The 19,782-nt window shown below is 45.1% G+C and overlaps 1 pseudogene; it reads left to right on the top strand.

The window, feature by feature from the left end:
• The first annotated feature begins 636 nt into the window (after positions 1-636).
• The window catches only part of LOC135970067 (SH3 domain and tetratricopeptide repeat-containing protein 1-like), a 43,802-nt pseudogene continuing 24,656 nt past the window's right edge, over positions 637-19,782 (top strand).

The following is a 19,782-nucleotide window of genomic DNA, read 5'->3' as shown; positions in this document are numbered from 1 at the left end:
CATTGCAGAAAAGCAGATAGGTGGAGCGAGTATGAAGTGCTTTGTGTGTGTGTCACACGGTGAATGAAATGGCACTGATTGACATTATTGATAGTAATAACAGGTTTCATTCAGGAACAAAACCGGTAAAGTAGGCCAGGTGCAGTGACTCACGCCTGTAATCCCACCACTTTGGGAGGCCGAGGCAGGCGGATCATGAGGTCAGGAGTTTGAGACCAGCCTGACCAATATGGTGAAACCCCATCTTTACTAAGAATACAAAAACTAGCTGGGTGTGGTGGCATGCCTGTATTCCCAAGTACTTGGGAGGTTGAAACAGGAGAATCATTTGAACCCAGGAGGCAGAGGTTATAGTGAGCCGAGATGGCGTCACTGCACTCCACCCTGGGCGACAGAGTGAAACTCTGTCTCGAAAAAAAAAAAAAATCTGGTAAAGTGTTTTACCCAGCCTAGGTACGTGTGGCAGAGCCAAATGAAAGCTTAGAAAAAGATGACTTGAGAACTAGCCCAGCAGAAGAATCAGGCGGGATGTGTTGCTACTGAGTAAGTGAAATTTGCACCTGCTTTCTCCCAGGCCTTGCTGAGTTGTGTACAACAGAGAGCTCAGGTGTTGGGGGCAGTTGACTGGTTGAAGAATGCATTGTTATTATGTGAGGAACATTGGGCTTTGAAAAAGCAGAACTGGATCCACGTTCTTGCCTGGTAACTCTAATTATCATCTAGTTTGTAAAGGGGAATGCAGTTCACTGAAAAATTCGTATGACAGTGGGACAAGGATTGGGCCTCTGCATTGGTTTGTGTAATATAGGTCACATGAAAGAGCATTTAGGCTGCAGGGAGACTTTTCATCTCTATAAATTTGCTTTCACAGGACAATTCCATCATGATTTGAAGATTTGGGAGTCAAAACTACATTGTTCTGGTATGTGTTTCGGGGCAGATTTATGCATACAATTTGCTTAAATATTTCAGATGATACAAGAATATATGTGTGGTGTAAAAAGCTGAAATTTGCATTCCCCCTTCTCTAGAAGTAACCATTGTGAATAGTTAACTCTGTATTCCAGCTATTTTGTATATTATAAATACACTGTGAACATTTGAGTGTATATATACATGTATGTTACACACATTTTTAGAGATGGAATATTGCTGTGTTGCCCATGCTAGTCTCAAACTCCTGGGCTCAAGGGACCCTCTCGCCTTAGTCTCCCAAAGTTTTGGAATTACAGGCGTGAGCCACAGCGCCTGGCCTGCATGAGTATATTTACTAATTGCTAAGTTACTCTGTTCAATACGTGTCTATTGAACTCCCCATGTGCCAAGCATTGTTCTGAATACCTTATATGCACCAATTCACTTAATTTTTAGAGCAGCTCTATTATTGTGGCCCTTTTACAGTGAGGAAACTGAACCACAGAGAGGCTGGGGACGTTGTCTAACATCACACAGCCAGTGCTGTTGGAATTGAGGTTTGAACCCAGACAGCTGGCTTCAGATCTCTTAGCTGTTATCATAGATGGCACACCCAAACCTTAGGGCCACCTCCCAAGCCTTGCCTCCGATACGGGCTCGCCTGAGCTCTGCGAGAGCCGTGTACGTGAGGTTTCTTTCCTCTTTAAGAACACAAGCCTTGAAATTGTCCCAGACCCTGGAAGGACCTCTTGAGGACCAAAAACAGGGATTCTTCAAGCCTGCCCCAAGGGCCAGATCTCTGATTTAGCTACTTGGAAGGTAGATGTAGAAGAGAGTAATTTTGCCAGAACAAAATGTCAGGATGGCTGGGCTGACTCGGCCAGATGCAGTGGCTCATGCCTGTAATCCCAGCAATTTGGGAGGCCAAAGCAGGTGGATTACCTGAGGTCGGGTGTTCGAGAGCAGCCTGGCCAACAAGTTGAAACTCCGTCTCTACTAAAAATATAAAAATTAGCTGGGCGTGGTATCGGGTGTCTGTAATCCCAGGTACTTGGGAGACTGAGGCAGGAGAATTGCTTTAACCCGGTTTACAGAGGTGGTAGTGAGCTAAGATTACGCCACTGCATCCAGCTTAGGTGACAGAGTGAGACTCCATTTCAAAAAAAAAAAAAAAAAAAAGAAGAAGAAGAAGGGGGAAGGAGAATGGCTGGGCTAACTCATAGGGTAGAGGCCCTACAGTGGCCGTAGGACCTTGGCCACTTGGGTGGAAAAGAAGGAAGGAAGAGCTTCACCCGTGGCGGTGACCTGGACTGCAGAAACCACACTAAATATCCACATCCTGGAGCCTGGACACCCCATTTGCTTCTCTTCTCCTTGGGTAGAGGGTGTGGGGAGCTTTCTACCCTGGAGGCTGAGCAGCGCAGCTTCCAACCAGGGTAGGCGTTTGTCTGTCCCTGGGAATACAGACAGCATTCTCATAAGCAGCCCAAATACTCCTGAACAGCTTTTTGTAGGGTGGGGCGGGGCGGGGCAGAGGGTCATTTTGACTCATAGGTACCTTTTCCACTTTCACTGCTGATAACTGTGTTACAGATTAAAGTTTTGTTTTTGATACTGAAGAGGGCTTAAGAGAGTGAGCTATTATGGCACATCTAAGTCTGCTAAAATAGAACCACGGGGTAGAGTAGGAAAATCTCTTCTAAATTATGGATGATATATGGTGAACGTTAGAAGCCATATGTACCTATGTTGAAAAATCAAAACATGTCTTGTATTTGGGTGACCCCGGTAAGTCTGGATGCCACTGCGCCTTGTGTGAAGACAGGATGCTGAGGTGTAGGGACCAACAGGCTTTTTCTGGACATCTTGTGCTTCTCCCTTGGGGTAAAGTGGGGCGGCAGTAGGAGCGCACAGCTGTTGGGCCCCTAATATTTGTCAGCTGGTTTACATGTGGGATTCCATTTAATGCAATCTTGGAGGTAAAATGATTTTATTGAAGATGAAGATAGAGGCTTAGAGAAGTTAAGAAAATTGTTCAATGTCACGTCATTTGTTTTGTTTTGTTTTGTTTTGAGGCAGAGTTTTGCTCTTCTTGCCCAGGCTGGAGTGCAATGGCACGATCTCGGCTCACCACAACCTCTACTTCCCTGGTTCAAGTGATTCTCCTGCCTCAGCCTCCTGAGTAGCTGGGATGACAGGCATGCACCACCACGCCAGGCTGATTTTGTATTTTTAGTAGGGACGGGGTTTTTTCATGTTGGTTAGGCTGGCCTTGAACTCCCAACCATGAGTGATCTGCCCAACTCGGACTCCCCAACTGCTGGGATTACAGGTGTGAGCCACCACACCTGGCCGAGGCCATGTAATTTCTTAAGTGGAAAGATGAAGTATTTGATGAACTCAGAAGTTTGACTTCAAGGCCCTTCATCTTTCCATAACACGTGGTTCCTTCCCTGGTTGGTGGGAGTGACTGAAGAACTCAAGGAAGCTGTGTTTTGTGGAAAGAAGACCTGAGGGGTGTATGGTCTTTCCAGGCTTGGAATCTGCCATGCTGGGCTTCTGAATTGTATAGCTTGGCCATATAGAGAGAAGCCCCTCATTTAAGACTTATTCTTTGGGGGAAATAAAGGAAGGCCGCCCGCATGAGACAGGCAGAGGTGATTTTCTCAGAACTGCTGTGGCAAGAGAGTCAGCACCATTACTTGCGTGTGGCAGAGACTGACATGCAAGTGAGTGGCTGATGAAGAGTGGGGAAATTTCAGGATGGAAAAGAACGGCTCCCAGTAGAGGCTGTTGTGGGGACTGGAGGCGGCTGTGCAGAAGTGGGTTGTCCTATGTGATTGGTTAGGGGCGTATTTGGCTTTCTCTGAATGATCCTAACTGGAAACAGGGGCCAAAATTAGGGTAGCTGTCAGTTTTGAGTCAAGTCCTGGCCACATGGACAGAGTTGTGGTTTAGTTTCTGGGTTGTGGAGAGAGAGCAGTCTGGCTTCCTGTCTGATGTGCTAGCCTGGCTGGCCTCCTGGCTGTTGACTGTAGATAGGGGATTGGTTTCCTGGGTGGGCAGCTACAGGTTGTGGTCTGAGTTCTGTCTTTATACATATGATCAGGCATGGTCTGTTTGTATATTCAGTCCCTCATTTTTCTTGTCAGTAAAAATATCAAATGACAAATTGGATACATTGGGAACTTTTTAGATGTCTGTGTCCCCTGGAGGAAGTTTTCATGTTCACATTTAATCAGAATGAATATAAACAATTGGGCATTTATCTTAAGATTTAAAATAGGAAATCTTCCACAATACTACCTCGGCGCCATTGCCTCTCTGTCTGTCGTTAGGGAATGTGTTTTTATCCACCGCCGGCTCATCGTCCACCAGTTTGTGGTTGATCCAGTTCTCTATACGTCTTGTCTTGTGTGCATCTCATTGTTTGCTAGTGTTAGCTTTCCCCTTCGTCAGTGTAGTTTATTTGTGTAGCATCTGTTGGTAGGAAGTTATTTGTGGAATTTGTGAATGGAAGGGACCTTGGAGGTCCGCTAGGTCAGCCCAGTGATTTTCAAGATAAATGGAAATACAGGGAAATGTTCCAGCTTTTTTGGTGGCAAAACCAGGAATAGAAAGCAGTGTTCTTTGTGCCACAATGTCATTGAAAGACAGCTCAATGTGGGTCTAAAATGCAGAGTAACTAACTTTCATTTATCTCTGCTTCTGACTCTTGTTATCAGACATTTTAAATTGACCTTAATGTGTTAGCAGAAATATGAAAAGTCCTGACTTGTTTACATATAAGGTACTTCTTTGCCTACTCATTTGGTTGTTTTTTTCAACAGGATTGAAAAGACATTGTTCTAAACTGAATGTTTATGTCTCCCCCAGATTCTTGTACTGGAGCCCTAACTGCCAGTGTGATGGTATTAGGGGGTAGGACCTTTGGGAGGTGATAAGGGTTAGAGGAGGTCATGAGCGTGGGCCCTTGTCTCACAGGATTAGTGCCCTTAGAAGAAGAGAAACCAGGCCGGGTGTGGTGGCTCACACCTGTAATCCCAGCACTTTGGGAGGCCGAGGTGGGCAGATCACGAGGTCAGGAGATTGAGACCATCCTGAAACCCTGTTTCTACTAAAAATACAAAAATTAGTTGGGTTTGGTGACACGTGCCTGTAATCCCAGCTACTCGGGCGGCTGAGGCAGGAGAGTTGCTTGAACCAGAGAGTCAGAGGTTGCAGTGAGCTGAGATTGTGCCACTACACTCCAGCCTGGTGACAGAGCGAGACTCTGTCTCAAAAAAAAAGAAAGAGAAAGCAGGCAGCTCCCACTGCCCTGGTGTGAGAAAACAAGAAGAAAGGTGGCTGTCTGCAAGCCAGGAAGAGGTCCCTGTCCCGGAACTGAGTTGGCCAACACTTTGATCTTGGACTTCCAGCCTCCAGAGCTGTGAGAAATAAACTAATGTTTAAACCACACAGCCTATGGCGTTTTTTATGGTATTTCCCTATGGTATTATGGCCATCTGATTTGACTGATACAGAGATGGTTCCAGAATACTGTAGCCTGTATCTAAGTTGGTGATACCATGAAAATAAATGTGGTAGTTCATTCCTTTATATGAAGATAGCGCTGTGAGCCCAGGGCCTTTGCTCATGTCTTAGTTGAGTCTTGTTTTCTTATAATAGCTTCCTAAATTCTCTTTTCCCCCTCTAATTTATATTATATATCTGAATTAATTCATATATGGTATGATTTTATACTTCATGTCTATACAAACTTTTAGTGATTTTATTTCATTTGATTTGATTTTTGAGACATGCCCTTGCTCTGTTGCTCAGGCTGGAATGCAGGCGTACCATCACAGCTCACTGTAACCCTAAATTCCTGGGCTCAAGTGATCCTCCCGCCTCAGCCTCCTGAGTAGCTGGGACTACAGGTGTGCTATCCTTAGCAGTCCTCTCGCCTCAGCCTCTCAAAGCACTGGATGACAGGCATGAGCCGCCACACCCAGCCCAGTGATTTTTCATTTTTTTTTTTTTTTTTTTTTTTTTGAGGCGGAGTCTTCACTCTGTCACCCAGGCTGGAGTGCAGTGGCACCATCTCGGCTCACTGCAAGCTCCACCTCCCGGGTTCGCGCCATTCTCCTGCCTCAGCCTCCGGAGTAGCTGGGACTACAGGCGCCCGCCAACGCGCCCGGCTAATTTTTTGTATTTTAGTAGAGACGGGGTTTCACCGTGTTAGCCAGGATGGTCTCGATCTACTGACCTCGTGATCCGCCCGCCTCGGCCTCCCAAAGTGCAGGGATTACAGGCGTGAGCCACCGCGCCCGGCCTGATTTTTCATTATTAAGATCAAGGACGGGTTCCCTGGCTTGGCATTCAAGGCTCATGATCAGGGCGTGATATGCAAGTTTGGGTTTCAGTGTTTCCATTCCCACCATCAGCCTTGCGTTCCAGCTTCTTTCCTAAGCTCTGTTCTGAAGCCCAGCCTCAGAGCTGCACTTAGAATTTATACCTTCTCATCTCTTCATCGTCTTCGCCTATGTTCTAATCTCCATCTGGGACATCGTCTTCGCCTATGTTCTTATCTCCATCTGGGACATCATCTCCACACTTCCGCCTCTTTAAATCTTCTCTATCCTTCAAGACTTGAAATACTCATTTCCTTTACATGATCCCTACTCTGACATCCAAGCTAGAATTAATCTTTCTTCCTTTGAACTCTGATAGTGCTTAATATTTTTCATTCTTTAATTATACAGCAGTCCTGTGTGTTAGATATTCTTATTCTCCCAGTTTTTCATAGTTTCTTTGAAAATATTTGCTGTAGTCATGTATTTTGAATATGTAATGTGAGTGACATTCAAAAGGTCCTGGAGAGTGAAAGGCAGTCCTACTCCCATCACTGCCCTGTGACCACTGTTGCCAGTTTTTGTTTGTTTGTTTGTTTTTCCAAGGCAGAGTCTTGCTCTGTCACCAGGCTGGCGTGATCTCAGATCTCTGCAACCTCTGCCTCCCGGTTTCAAGGGATTCTCCTGCCTCAACCTCCTGAGTAGCTGGGACTACAGGCGTGCGCCACCACGCCCAGATAATTTTTGTATTTTTCGAAGAGATGGGGTTTCACCATGTTGGCCAGGATGGTCTGGATATCTTGGCCTCGTGAGCCACCTGCCTCAGCCTCTCAAAGTGCTGGGATTACAGGCGTGAGCCACTGCGCCGAGCCTATGTGTCTTGTTTTTAAAAACACAGATGTTGGCATAAGATAAACACGGTTGTCCGCCGGTAAGTATTTAGGTTGTTCCCAACCGTTTGGATTAATCAATGCTGAGTTGTACATAATTCTTGCATATTTGCGTGAATATGTTCATAGGATGCATTGCTAGAAATGGAATTGAGGGATCCAGGGTTCTGCGCATTTTAAATTTTGATGGGTGTTGCTGGATTCCCTTCCGTTGGGGCCATACCGTTATCTCACTGTCAATGTGTAAGGGCGCCTATTTCTATTTCCTTGCCACAGTTTCTTCTCAGCTGTTTTCTTTGACATCACACACACACAAATACCCCTTGTTCCAAAAACATGGACATTTTACATATCTACTTAAAGTGTGCATACACTGATTGAAGCTCTGTGTTGCAGTGATATGTGCTGCTAGGATTGTGGCTCTGTTTCGAATCTGCTAGCCAGGCTATGGATTTCCAGTCAGGTATTTTTTGTTTTGTTCATGCTGTTGCTGTCATTGGGCTGTGTGAATTTCCCTCCATTGCCCATCCAGATTTCCTTTCCGGTGGGCGGGCTTAGTGTCTAATCTGGCAGCCCTGTTTCCTAGTGACCTGGGCCGAGTGTCTCATTCGGCAGCCCTGTTTCCTGGTGATCTGGGCTGAGTGTCTCTTTCGGCAGCCCTGTTTCCTGGTGATCTGGGCCCCATGTCTCATCCAACAGCCCTGTTTCCTGGTGATCTGGGCCGAGTGTCTCATCCGGCAGCCCTGTTTCCTGGTGATCTGGGCCAAGTGTCTCATCCAGCAGCCCTGTTTCCTGGTGATCTGGGCTGAGTGTCTCCATGAGAAGTTGCACCCATCTTCTCCAGTAGTGCATCTTTTCACAGCAAGCAAAACATTTTCACCACGTTTCCAGTGGGACAGGCACTAGCTCTTTTCTGGGCATCAGGAGACCTGGCTTTGTTCTAGTTCAAGCAACAGCTGGTGAGTTACCAAAGACAATTCGCATCTGGCCCCTGGTCCTTTTCTTTATAAGTAGAATCACAGTCCGAGTGGGAATCACTGCCCTGGTCTCTATGCGGTGCTGAGTGTTGTGGGGATGATGGCTAAGTGTCAGGGTGCATTTCCACCACTAGGGGATTACAGGCCAGCCCAAGACACAGGAGGAAAGCTAACAGCCCCGGGCAGGTACACAGAACCAGAGGAGTTTGGAAGGGTGGTTCCAAGCTCCTTGGTGTGATTGATGTGATCACAATAAACATTTTATCTCTAAGTCTTGGGCCGTTGGACCAAGAGAAGAGAGAGCTGGTGTTGAGTTGTAGTGAGAGGTGCGTGGTTCCTGTACCTGCTGAACCTGGCTGGGACTCAATTCCATTGAGTCCCATTCCATTTAACCTTCTGTTTCCACCTTTTTCATGCTCCTGCTTGTTTCTCCAGAAAAAAATGCAATAAATTCCTTTCAAAAACTTTACAAAAGCCATAGACGCTTATTGAAAATAGTTCAAATGATATGGAAGTCAGAAAGATAGTGAGTGTTTTTCTGTTGTGTGTTTGGATGAATGTGTCTTTGGGGTAGTCACTATTAACACTGGGTGTATTTCCTTCCAGATCTTTTCCAGTGTGCCTACAAATATGTATGTACACACTATAAAAAACAAAATAGTACCTGATCAACATTGAGTTCCCCTATTCTCACTGCGTAGTCGACATGGACATCCTTTCATGGTGATACGATGAGGCCTGATCGACTCCTTTTGTTCGCTGGAGTGGCAGGTAATAATAGCTACAGATAACTCACCTTCAGTGGGCATTTACCATGTGACAGGGTCTGTGCTCCAGGCAGGCTACATGAAGTGGGTCTTAAGGCTTTTTACAACAATGCTATGGGTGAACACAGTAATTGTTAACATTTTGCAAATGATAGAATTGCAGTAGAGAGAAGCAAAGCTGCTTGCTCAAACTCATGGCACGATTCCTGAGAGAGAGAGAGAGAACACTTTTAAAACAGTTGTTGTTATAGTCAGTTGATTTATGATCATTTCAAGAAATAGTGCATTCAGTGAATACATTTCAGGGTCTGGTACAGTCTGGGAGCTGTTTCTGAAAATGCTCTGCGCTAGAGGTAAGGGAGCGATCCATTGGCCCTGGGCTCCTAGTGCAAGGAGGGAGGTTCCGGGGAGAGGGGGCATGGAGAGGAGGTCTCTGAACAAACCTTGCAACATCCATTTCTGCTGAGTCTGGTCCGAGGTCTGGTTCTTGACATGTACACTTTTCAGAGATACTTGGTTTTGATTTTTATCATGGCTCAGCTGAGCAGCCATGGTTGCAAACTGCCTGGAGATGTGGTCTGGCAGGCCAGTGCTATGCCCATCCCTCCCGCTCCTGCAGGAGGGGAGTCATCCTGGGACTAGAGGGCTTCGCCTGTAATCAGCTATCTCATAATAAGTGGATTTGATGCTGGGTTCGCTAGGTCAGGAAATTTCCCATTTAGAAGGAAAACTGATACTTGTTTTTGGGTTTTGCTGAGGAGCCACAGGGTTTAGAGCAGGGACTGGAAGTTTGTTGAGACACACGTGAGTGCACTCAAACATCTTCCATGAAACGTGGAAATAAAGACAGTGTTCCAGAGAGGTCCCTGGCTTTGGGATATAAATATTTCTGTAACAGAATGGCACTGGCTGTCTGCTGTATTTTTTTCTCTGCTATTTTGGCAAGTTTTATTTGTGTGTGTGTCTCCTTTACAGAAGGTATGACATCAGTTTTTGCCACCAAGTATTTACAGCCGTTGGTACCTCCTGTGTGGGTCACTTTTGTGCCGTGGTTTCTTTGGGGAAATTGTAGGTCTCCTACCCAAAGCACATTGCCCATTTCAAGGTGCTCCTGGTTTCTGAACACCTGTGGCAGTGCCTTCCATGTGGGTGAAGCCAGCCGAGAAAGTACCCCACCCCAGGAGGTGGGGACTGGTGATTGCCTGAGTGAGGAGGCCGGGGATGAGCCCTGGACTAGAACTTGTGACCGGCTGCTTTTCCTTCCCCTCCTCTCCGTCCTATTTTGCCACCACCCCCACTTTTGAAAAATTTCTTATTAAAAATTAAGCAACTATTTTGGTTTCCTTTATTCGCTATTCCTTGCTAATCGTACGCAGAGTGAGCCTGGGACAGTGGAAAGGAAAGTTGTACTTAGCTTCAGATGATCCTACCAGTCCCGCATTGAAGGGTTTCTGCCAGGCGGCATTGTCAAGTGTCGTTGTGGAGGTTCTCCTTTCAGTCCTCAGCATTAACCAACAGAGGCAGGTGGTACTTATTCCTGGTTAATGTTGAGGAAGTTGAGCTCAAATTGGCTAAGGGAACTTCCCAAAGTCACATAGGAAGTAGCAGAGTAGAACCAAACACAGATTGTCTCTGAATCAGGCAGGTTGTCAGATTCCAAAATAGGCTCTTAATTTTTGGAGGTCAAAAAGCTGAACAGACACAGATATTTCTTTTTTCTTCTTCTTCTTCTTCTTTTCTTTTTTTTTTTTTTTTTTTTTTTTTTTTTTGGCGCTAGGGTTTCGCTATGCTGCCTAGGCTGGTCTAGGCTCAAGCTGTCCTCCTGCCTTAGCGTTCTGAGTGCTGGGCTTACAGGTTTGTGTCACCACACCCAATAAAACAGACATTTCTGTAAAGAAGACATACAAATGGCCAAAAAATATGTGAGAAAAATGCTCAGTATCACTTATAATCAGAGAAATGCAAATCAAAACCACAGTGAGGTATCATCTCACCTGTTAGGATGAGTATTATCAAAAAGACAAAAAATAGCAAGTGCTGGTGAGGCTATGGAGACAAGGGAGCTCTTACACACTGTAGGGGGGTGTGCACTAGAGCAGCTGGCTGGGCGCGGGGCGCACGCTGACATCTCAGCACTTTGGGAGGCCGAGGCGGGCAGATCACCTGATGTCAGGAGTTTGAACCAGCCTGGCCAACATGGTGAAACCCCGTCTCTACTAAAAACACAAAAATTATCTGGGAGCGGTGGATCACACCTGTAATCCCAGCACCGTTGGGCAGCTGAGGTGGGTGGGTCACTTGAGACCAGGAGTTCAAGACCAGCCTGGCCAACGTGGTGAAACCCCATCTTTACTAAAAAATACAAAAATTTACCAGGTGCAGTGGTGGGCGCCCATAATCCCAGCTACTCAGGAGGCTGAGGCATGAGAACTACTGGAACCCTGGAGGCGGATGCTACAGTGAGCAAGCCGAGATTGCACCACTGTGTTCCAGCCTGGGCAACAGTGAGACTCTGTCTCGAAGAGAAAAAAAGAAAAAGAGTAAGAGTAAGCTACGGCACCCACTATGGCAAACAGTATGGAGGTTCCTCAGAAAACTGCAAATGAATTTACAGTGTGATCCAGCAGTCCCACTACAGTGTAGATACCCAAAGAAAAGGAAATCAGTGTCGGAGGGGCATCCGCACCTCTGTTTCCTACAGCACTGTTCACCATAGCCAAGATAAGGAATCAGCCTCGGTGTCCAACAGCAGATGATGGATAGAGAAAATGTGGTCTTTATACACAGTGGAGTACTATTCAGCCATAACACGGGAAGAAGTCCTGTTATTCTCAGCAACGTGGATGGAACTGGAAGATATTATGAAATAAGCCAGGGACAGAAAGTTACACAGCACATGTTCACTTATGTGGAAGGCAAAAAGGAGTGGATCTCATGGAATTTGAAAGTAGACAGAGGATCCTAGAGGGTGAGAAGGGTCGGGGAAGAGGCAGATAGGGAGAAATTTGTTAAAGAATACAAAATTATAGCTGGATAGGAAAAAGTTCTAGTGTTCTATAACATAGGATGACTATAGTTAACAAGAATATATAGTTTCAGGCTGGGTGTGGTGGCTCATACCTGTAATCCTAGCACTTTGGGAGGCTGAGGTGGGTGGATCACCTGAGGTCAGGAGTTTGAGACAAGCCTGGCCAATATGTAGAGAAACCCCGTCTCTACTAAAAATGCAAAAATTAGCCAGGCATAGTGGTGGGTGCCTTGTAACCCCAGTTACCAAGGAGGCCGAGGCAGGAGAATAGCTTCAACCTAGGAAGCAGATGTTGCAGTGAGCTGAGATCACACCACTGCACTCCAGCCTGGGCAACAGAGCCAGACTTTGTCTCAAAAAAAAAAAAATATATATATATATAGTTCCAGATAATTGGAGAAAGGGAATTGAACGTTCCAACACAAAGAAATGATAAATGTTTGAGATGGTGGATATGCTAATTATGCTGATCACATACATTACATGTATTATAACATCACTATGTGTACTTCATACATATGTACAGTACACAATTATGTGTCAATTAAAAAAGAAAAGCTGAACTTAGATTGGAATGGCTATGAAGTAGCTAGCTTTTTCATATTTTTGATATAGACCCTAGGCATTTATTTTAAGTAAACTACAGTTGGCTTCAGGAAGTGTTTAGTATTTGAATTGTAGCCTTGCATTTTATAATACGGAGAAGTAAAACTGTAGGCTTGCTTTAGATACAGTCACAGGGGTTTGCCGTGATGACTTTTTTATGTAATAAGGGGGAAATGTACCTTAATTAATAGGCATATATGATCATTTTTCTCCCTCGTACACATTTTTAGTTGTTGTCCAGGCATTGTGATACTTATGTAAACAGTATGCGATACCTTAGGTAGGAATCAGAATTTTAAGGTAAGAATACTTAGAGTTATATATGTTTCAACCTTTCAAACTGGACATTTTACATGTCCATTATATAACTGTAATTAAATTTTCAAAAAGACAATGTGTGTCTTTAATATGGGTGATGCTCTATTTTTTTTTTTTTTTTTTTTGGAGACAGGATCTCACTTTCTCCCAGGCTGGAGTGTAGTGGTGCGATCACGGCTCACTGCAGCCTCAGCCCCATAGGCTTGAGAGATCCTCCCACCTCAGCCTCCCAAGTAACTGGGACCACAGGTGTACAACACCATGCCCAGCTAATGTTTAAAATTTTTTGCAGAGATAGGGCCTCCGTCTGTTGCTCAGGCTGGTCTGGAATTCCTGGATTCAAGTGATTCTCCTGCTTCATCCTCCCAAAGTGCTGTGATTACAGGCATGTGCCACTGCCTGGCCCCATATAAGTGGGATGATGACTTGAGCCTAGGAGTTCCAGACCAGCCTGGGGAACATGGCACAAGACCCTGTCTCTACAAAAACTAACAAAATTAACTGGTCATGGTGGCACCTGCCTGTGGTCTCAGCTACTCCAGGAGGCTGAGGCAGGAGGATAACTTGAGCCCAGGAGTCGAGGCTGGAGGATAACTTGAGCCTAGGAGTCGAGGCTGCAGTGAGCTCTGATCCTGTCATTGCACTCCAGCCTGGGTGACAGAGTAGACCTTGTCTCTTAAAAAAAAGTTACTGGCTACCTGATTATTCATAGGAAAAAAACCTGAACTCTGATCGAAACCTCATACCTTGTACAAAATTTAACTCAAAATGGATCATGGACTAAAATGTAAAATGCAAAATAAAGATGAAAAGAGGAGCTAGAGACTGGGAGAAACTATTTGCAAACCACATGTCTGATGAAGGACTCATATCTATAATATATAAACAACTATCCAAATTCAGCAGTGAAACCAAGTCATCTAGTTTGAAAATGAATAAAAAACCTGAAGAGACATTTCAGATAACATATAAGCACATGAAAAGATGTTCAACATCATGAGCCATCAGAAAAATGCACACTAAAGCCACGTCACTACACACCTATCAGAATGCCTAAAATAAAAAGTAGTAACAAGAGCAATGCTGGTGAGGATGCGGGGAAACGGAATCACTCACACTTGGCTGGTGGGAATGGAAGATGGTACAGCCATTCTGGAAAACAGCTTGACAGTTTCTTAAAAAACTAAACGTGCAATTGCTGTAGGAGGCAGCACTCACATTCACGGGCAGTTATCCCAGATAAATGAGGACTTATGTTCACACAAAAACCTATACGTATCTGTTCATAGCAGCATTATTTATAAAGTCTAGAAACTGGACACAGCCCGGAGACTGCTCAGCAGGTTAATGGTTAAACAAACTGGTGCACCCAGGCCCCAGATACCACTCTGCAGTAGTTAATGACGTCCTTGTTCATCAGTCTTTCAACCTCGAAACCACCATCATGCTTAATCCCCTTTTTTCCATCCTGGGTCTGAGTGGACTTCATTTTGCATTTCTTTCTAATGCATTTTCCCTCTGTCCTTTCTGCTTGAGCCTCATGCCTCATTGGAACCATTGTAAGAGCCACCGAATTGTTTCTCTGCCTCATCATGGAATCCTTTCTACACTTCATGCCCCGCATTGCCATTGGAACAATCTTTCCAAAACATGAACAAACTAACTTAAAAGAAATATCCCAGGTAGCCTTCCAAATAAGTATAAGCTTTCTGTTAGAAGTTTGACGTCTTGTCTATAGGGAACCCCAGGACTGTAGAGAGACAGATTTGCTGTCTGCATTTTAAGATCAGGCAGAAATCCCTGGAGGGGCCCATGTGGAATAGTGGCACAAATACTGGTTCTAGAATCAGAAGCCCTCATATCCTGGTTCTAACACTAGCTGGATGTTCTTGGGAAAGTTTTGGTTTCAAACCTCAGTATGAGGAAGCATCCTCAAGGGATCACACAAGGCTGCTGGGAGGAGCAGATGAGGGCCATGGTGAACATGCTGTGTAATCCGTGAAGCACGTCGTATGTGTGAGAAGTGGAGCTGTGTGGATAGCGGTTCTGGAATCATTGTATGAAAACGATGGAAAGCACATTCGTAGTTCTGCCTGATGATACCACTGGGCACCTGGGTTGTACACGCCTGCAACATGGGTGAGGCCCAGGTCAGTACAGCTCACAGTTTGGTTTTCATGCAGTTAGAAAGGCCCGAGAGGACCCTTCCCCCCTCCAGCTGTAGGAAGGAGGCGGCTGTCTCCTGCTTATATTTGGTGGGATTGTCTGTGGCTCCTTGGGGACAGGAATGCAGGGAGTGGGGGAAGAAAGCCGGCCTGACTGCTCGCTAGTCAGCCTTCCCCCAGGGAAGAGTGGAGGGGTCATTTCGTGGTAACTTGCCAGGTCTTTCTTAACCCATCTGCTCTTAGAAATGACCAGCATGACAAGTAAAAGACCCATTAGAGACAGATGGGCTGTGTGTCCCGTGCGTTTATGGCTTTGTGGTCTCAGAGCTGCCAGAACTCGATAGCTTTCTGGGGAATGCTGGGTCAGCCAAGGGGCTGAAAATAGTGAGAGGAAGAAAATTCCCCCTCGCTGCTCTGGTCTGGGAGTGATTAGTGAGTAGAGCGGCATGGAGGGCCCAGCCGTGGGGTCCCTCTCAAGCACACCCTCACTGCAGTGGGAACGCGGGTCTCAACCTCCCTAGGCCTCCGTGATTTTTGTCTGTCACATACTCACCTCCAGCAGGGATGTCTATGGTGATGAGATGAGGGAGCATCGTAGCACATGTGGCACTTAGTAGGCTTGTGGTGAGTGGACGCTGGCGTCAGTGGAACAGGAGACTGGGCGCTGCGTGTGGATGCACTCACGTACTGGTGGCATGGGTGGACAGAGGAGAGAGGGACGCTCTGCAGTTCTCCTTTTGGTCTGTCACCCCCGCTGTTGTGAGCAGAATCCGTGAGTGTATTCTGTTGCCCCAGTCAACCTGGTAGGCTGATTGCTCAATTTTCTGCTTCCACTTTTGATTTCTTAAGAATGGGAAAACGAATACTTCAGATACTTTTCTGGTTGATGCTATACATTCCTTGATATCACCTTAATGCTTTTTAATTTCTATGTATTTTGGATGTTGGAGCGTGCCTGACATCTGTGCTTTTATGTCTCAACCTCTCGCGTAACTGTTGGCCACACCAGAACCAGAGAGACGTGAGTAGACCGATTGGTAGCAGGGCTAGGACTGGAATTCCCCAGTCTTTTGGCGCCCAGCAGGCTCTGTTTTCTGTATTGCACTGCTCTTCTCTATTTCGACCCCTGTTAGGACAGTGGATGTGAAATGTAGCTGGGTGCTTTTGGGGGTGTGCTAGGAGTGTGGCAGATGCCTCAGACTGGCATTTCCCCCTGATTCTGAATTCTCATGGCTCAGAGTCAGTCTCTAGGCTACTGACTGGGAAGATGCAGGAAGTTGTTTTGTATGACAAACTATACCAGGGCATTTTTTTCACCCGGCAATTTGTTTGGTTTGGACTGGAATAAATCTCTGATCTTGGTTTCTTTGTCTATATTATTAGGGAGTGGAGCCTGACTTGTTAACTTAGCCCAATTCATAGTGCTTAGAATCTCAGTGAGTGTGTGTTGAACTGAGCGGAAGTGTGAGAGCATCTTGGACAGTGGTTTGCAAACCTAGCTGCGTCTGGGGGGCTGTGAAAAAAGCATGTGTGCTTACTCCCGACCAGTTGAAATAGAATCTGCAGGAATGGAGCCTGGGCAGGTATAGTGCTGTTAAAAACCCCCAGGTGGTTCTGATATACTGTAAAGGTTGAGTAAAGGTTGAGATGCCCTGATCCACAGTGAATTGGAGTCCTGGATCATAGACATGCCTTATGCTTTCACCAGCTTAGAATGGTTCTTGTGCTTTAGAACTGTGAAAAAGTGTTATGCAAACAAATGTGGAAACAGCCTAAATGTCACATCCTGTTACTACCTGTCATGAAGTATATTTACCGGTTACTCACTCTACTCTGATCTCTACCCATTCCACCTTTTCTTCATGGTATGAAGTACTCTTTAGGCATTTATTGAACTCTTGTTTGTACCACCGCTGTGCTGGACAGTTTATAAATATTACTTCTTTAAACAAGGCCTATGGAGTCAGGCTGCCTGGGTTTTGCTAACTAGCTGTGTCATTTGGGGCAACTTTTTAAGCTTATATAAACCTGACTTTCATCTATGAAATGGGATGACAGGGGGTCATGATCATCTCACAGGATCATGCAAATGTGTGTGTAAAGTGCTTAGTTTGGTGCCTAACACATAGTAACTACTCAGTAAAGTTATTATTACACCATCATCATCATATTTAAATGTAAATATTAAGAGCTAATAAATTTGTAAAAGGTAGTATACCCTTACCCCTTGAACCAAAGACTACTTTAGTTTTAAGTGGTTGGGTTAATTTATCACTTAAATATTGGCCTCTTGAATACCTTGAATTTCAATTGAACGTAACCAGAGGATTTCATAATTGGACCGTTGCCTCTGGAAGTTGGAGCTTTGTTTGTTTGGTTTCACTTCCTACACTAAGCATATGGCTGTGCACATCTTTATGATGACTTTTGGTACTGGGGAATCAAAGCTTCATTCGCTTTTTGGAGGAGATGACCTTATGCTGTATGAAGCACTCAGACTTCGTTAACTATGTACCATCCAGACAAGACCAGGTGCTTCCCAGGGCAGCCTGTCCTTTTCTTATCTCTCTCATCAATCTAGCATGTTCCTTCTATTCCTCTTTATATTAGAACTTCTCTTTGAACAAGGAATGTTGTTTTGTCACTGCTAGGTCCCCAGCAATTAGTAATGCCTAGGACATACTAGGTGCCTCCTGAATGTTAATAGGTGATAATCTAGCAGTACACAAGATAAATCCGCAGGTTGAGATTTAAGCTGTGTGGTATGAAGGCTGCATTGGCAAACTTAGTAAATCAATTTTGTTAATACAAGTTTAACATATCTTAGTAACTGACTTAGTTCAGGAATCATTTGCTGAGTGTCTTCTAGGCCAGACATTGGGGACAGAAAGGTAATAATATATGATCCCTGCCTCATGTGCAGGAAGTCTAGTGCGATGGACAGATGCATGCTAATGGCTGCCATGGAATACGGTGAGTATTAGATAAAGGGGCACCCTGTGTGCCCTTGGAGCATAGAGCAGGGCTTGTGTTCTGGGAACATGGGCTCCATGTGAAAACACAATTTAAATTCTCTTTTTTCTTTCTTTCTTTTTTTTTTTTTTTGAGACAGAGTCTTGCTCTGTGGTCCAGGCTGGAGTACATTGGTGTGATCTCGGCTCACTGCAACGTGCTCCCCCCAGGTTCAAGCGATTCTCGTACCTCAGCCTCCCGAGTAGCTGGGATAACAGGTGTGCGCCACCACGCCTGGCTAATTTTTGCATTTATAGTAGAGATGGAGTTTCACCATGCTGGCTGGGCTGGTCTTGGACTCCTGACATCAGGTGATCCTCCCGCCTCGGTCTTCCAAAGTTCTGGGATTATAGTCATGTATGTATTCATCCTTTTAAATATCTGCGGGTAGCATTTAACTTTAAATGGGTACTAATTAAACTATTGAATGACTTTAGTATGGATTGAATGACTTTGCTCGGGCCTCGTTTTTAATTTCCTTCATTAGAGAGAAAAAAAAAATGCAGGTTGAATATCCCTCATCCAAACTTCTTGGAATCAGAAGTGTCTCAGATTTTTTTCCTTTTTTGGATTTTTGAATATTTGCATTATACCTGCTGGTTGAGCATCCTGAATTCAAAAATCCAGAGTCTGAGCTGTTCCAATGAACATTTCATTGAGCATCACCTCGACACTCAAAAGTTGAGGATTTCGGAGTTTCTGGTTAGGGAGACTCATCCTGTATGGGTGCTGGGTTGTTGCAGGAGTTTTGGACCAGAGGTTGGGTGACTAGGCTTTGGTTTTCGCTTTGTTATTAAACGGGCTGTTTTATTCCATAATCTCAGCTTTAGATTCCCCGGTTGTCAAAGAAGGGAATGGGCCATCTGATGTTTAAGGCCTCTGTTAGTTCTGACTTGGAGACACCTGGCTTCCGTTCATCTTCCTTAGGAGTGGACAAAGAATATGGGAATTTTGAAATCGTTAGTCAACATCTACAGGGTCATTGCAGCCTGGTTTTGGGTAAGGTCATCTTTAGTGAGCCCAGGGAGAAACAGTGGTTTAGCTGTCAGCTGAGAGGGGTAAGCGGTCCTATTAATTTTCCTCTGTGTTAGTGAAAGCATTGTTAAGGGTCACAGCGTTAGTGGAGCTGGCTGGAAAGAGGAGGGGAACTCACTGTTACAGGTTATATTGAATGTCTTTTCAGTCACTAAATGCTTTTTATGATATGTTTTTCAGGATTTCAGTGTTGTATGATTTCTCTGTGTTAAGCACAGGAAATTTAACATCAGCAAAAAAGAATGCTCTTTCTTTTTTTTTCCTTTGAGATGGAGTTTCGTTCTTGTCGCCCAGGCTGGAGTGCAGTGGCGTGATCTCAGCTCACTGCAACCTTGGCCTCCTGAGTTCAAGCGATTTTCCTGCCTCAGCCTCCCGAGTAGCTGGGATTACAGGTGCCCACCAGCATGCCTGGCTAATTTTTGTATTTTTAGTACAGATGAGGCTTTGCCATATTGGCCAGGCTGTTCTTGAACTTCTGACCTCAGGTGATCCTCCTGCCTCGGCTTCCCAAATTGCTGGGATTACAGGCATGTGCCGCGATGCCTGGCCTTGAATGTTCTTTCTATGGGAATTTACAAAAGCCAGCTTTTGAGTCTAGTGGCAGAAAACCTCTTCATTGTTTAGCTGTGCTGTGAGCTTGGAGGGCTTCAAGCCCAGCTGAAAAAGCTGTAGTATTCTATGTCAGTTGGCTGTCTTGGAGAACTTAATGAGCACTGGACTGGAGTGATACTGTCAG

This window comes from Macaca fascicularis, chromosome 3 (assembly GCF_037993035.2).
Source record: "Macaca fascicularis isolate 582-1 chromosome 3, T2T-MFA8v1.1".
Taxonomy (NCBI): domain Eukaryota; kingdom Metazoa; phylum Chordata; class Mammalia; order Primates; family Cercopithecidae; genus Macaca; species Macaca fascicularis.
This window is presented reverse-complemented; position numbering and strand designations above follow the sequence as displayed.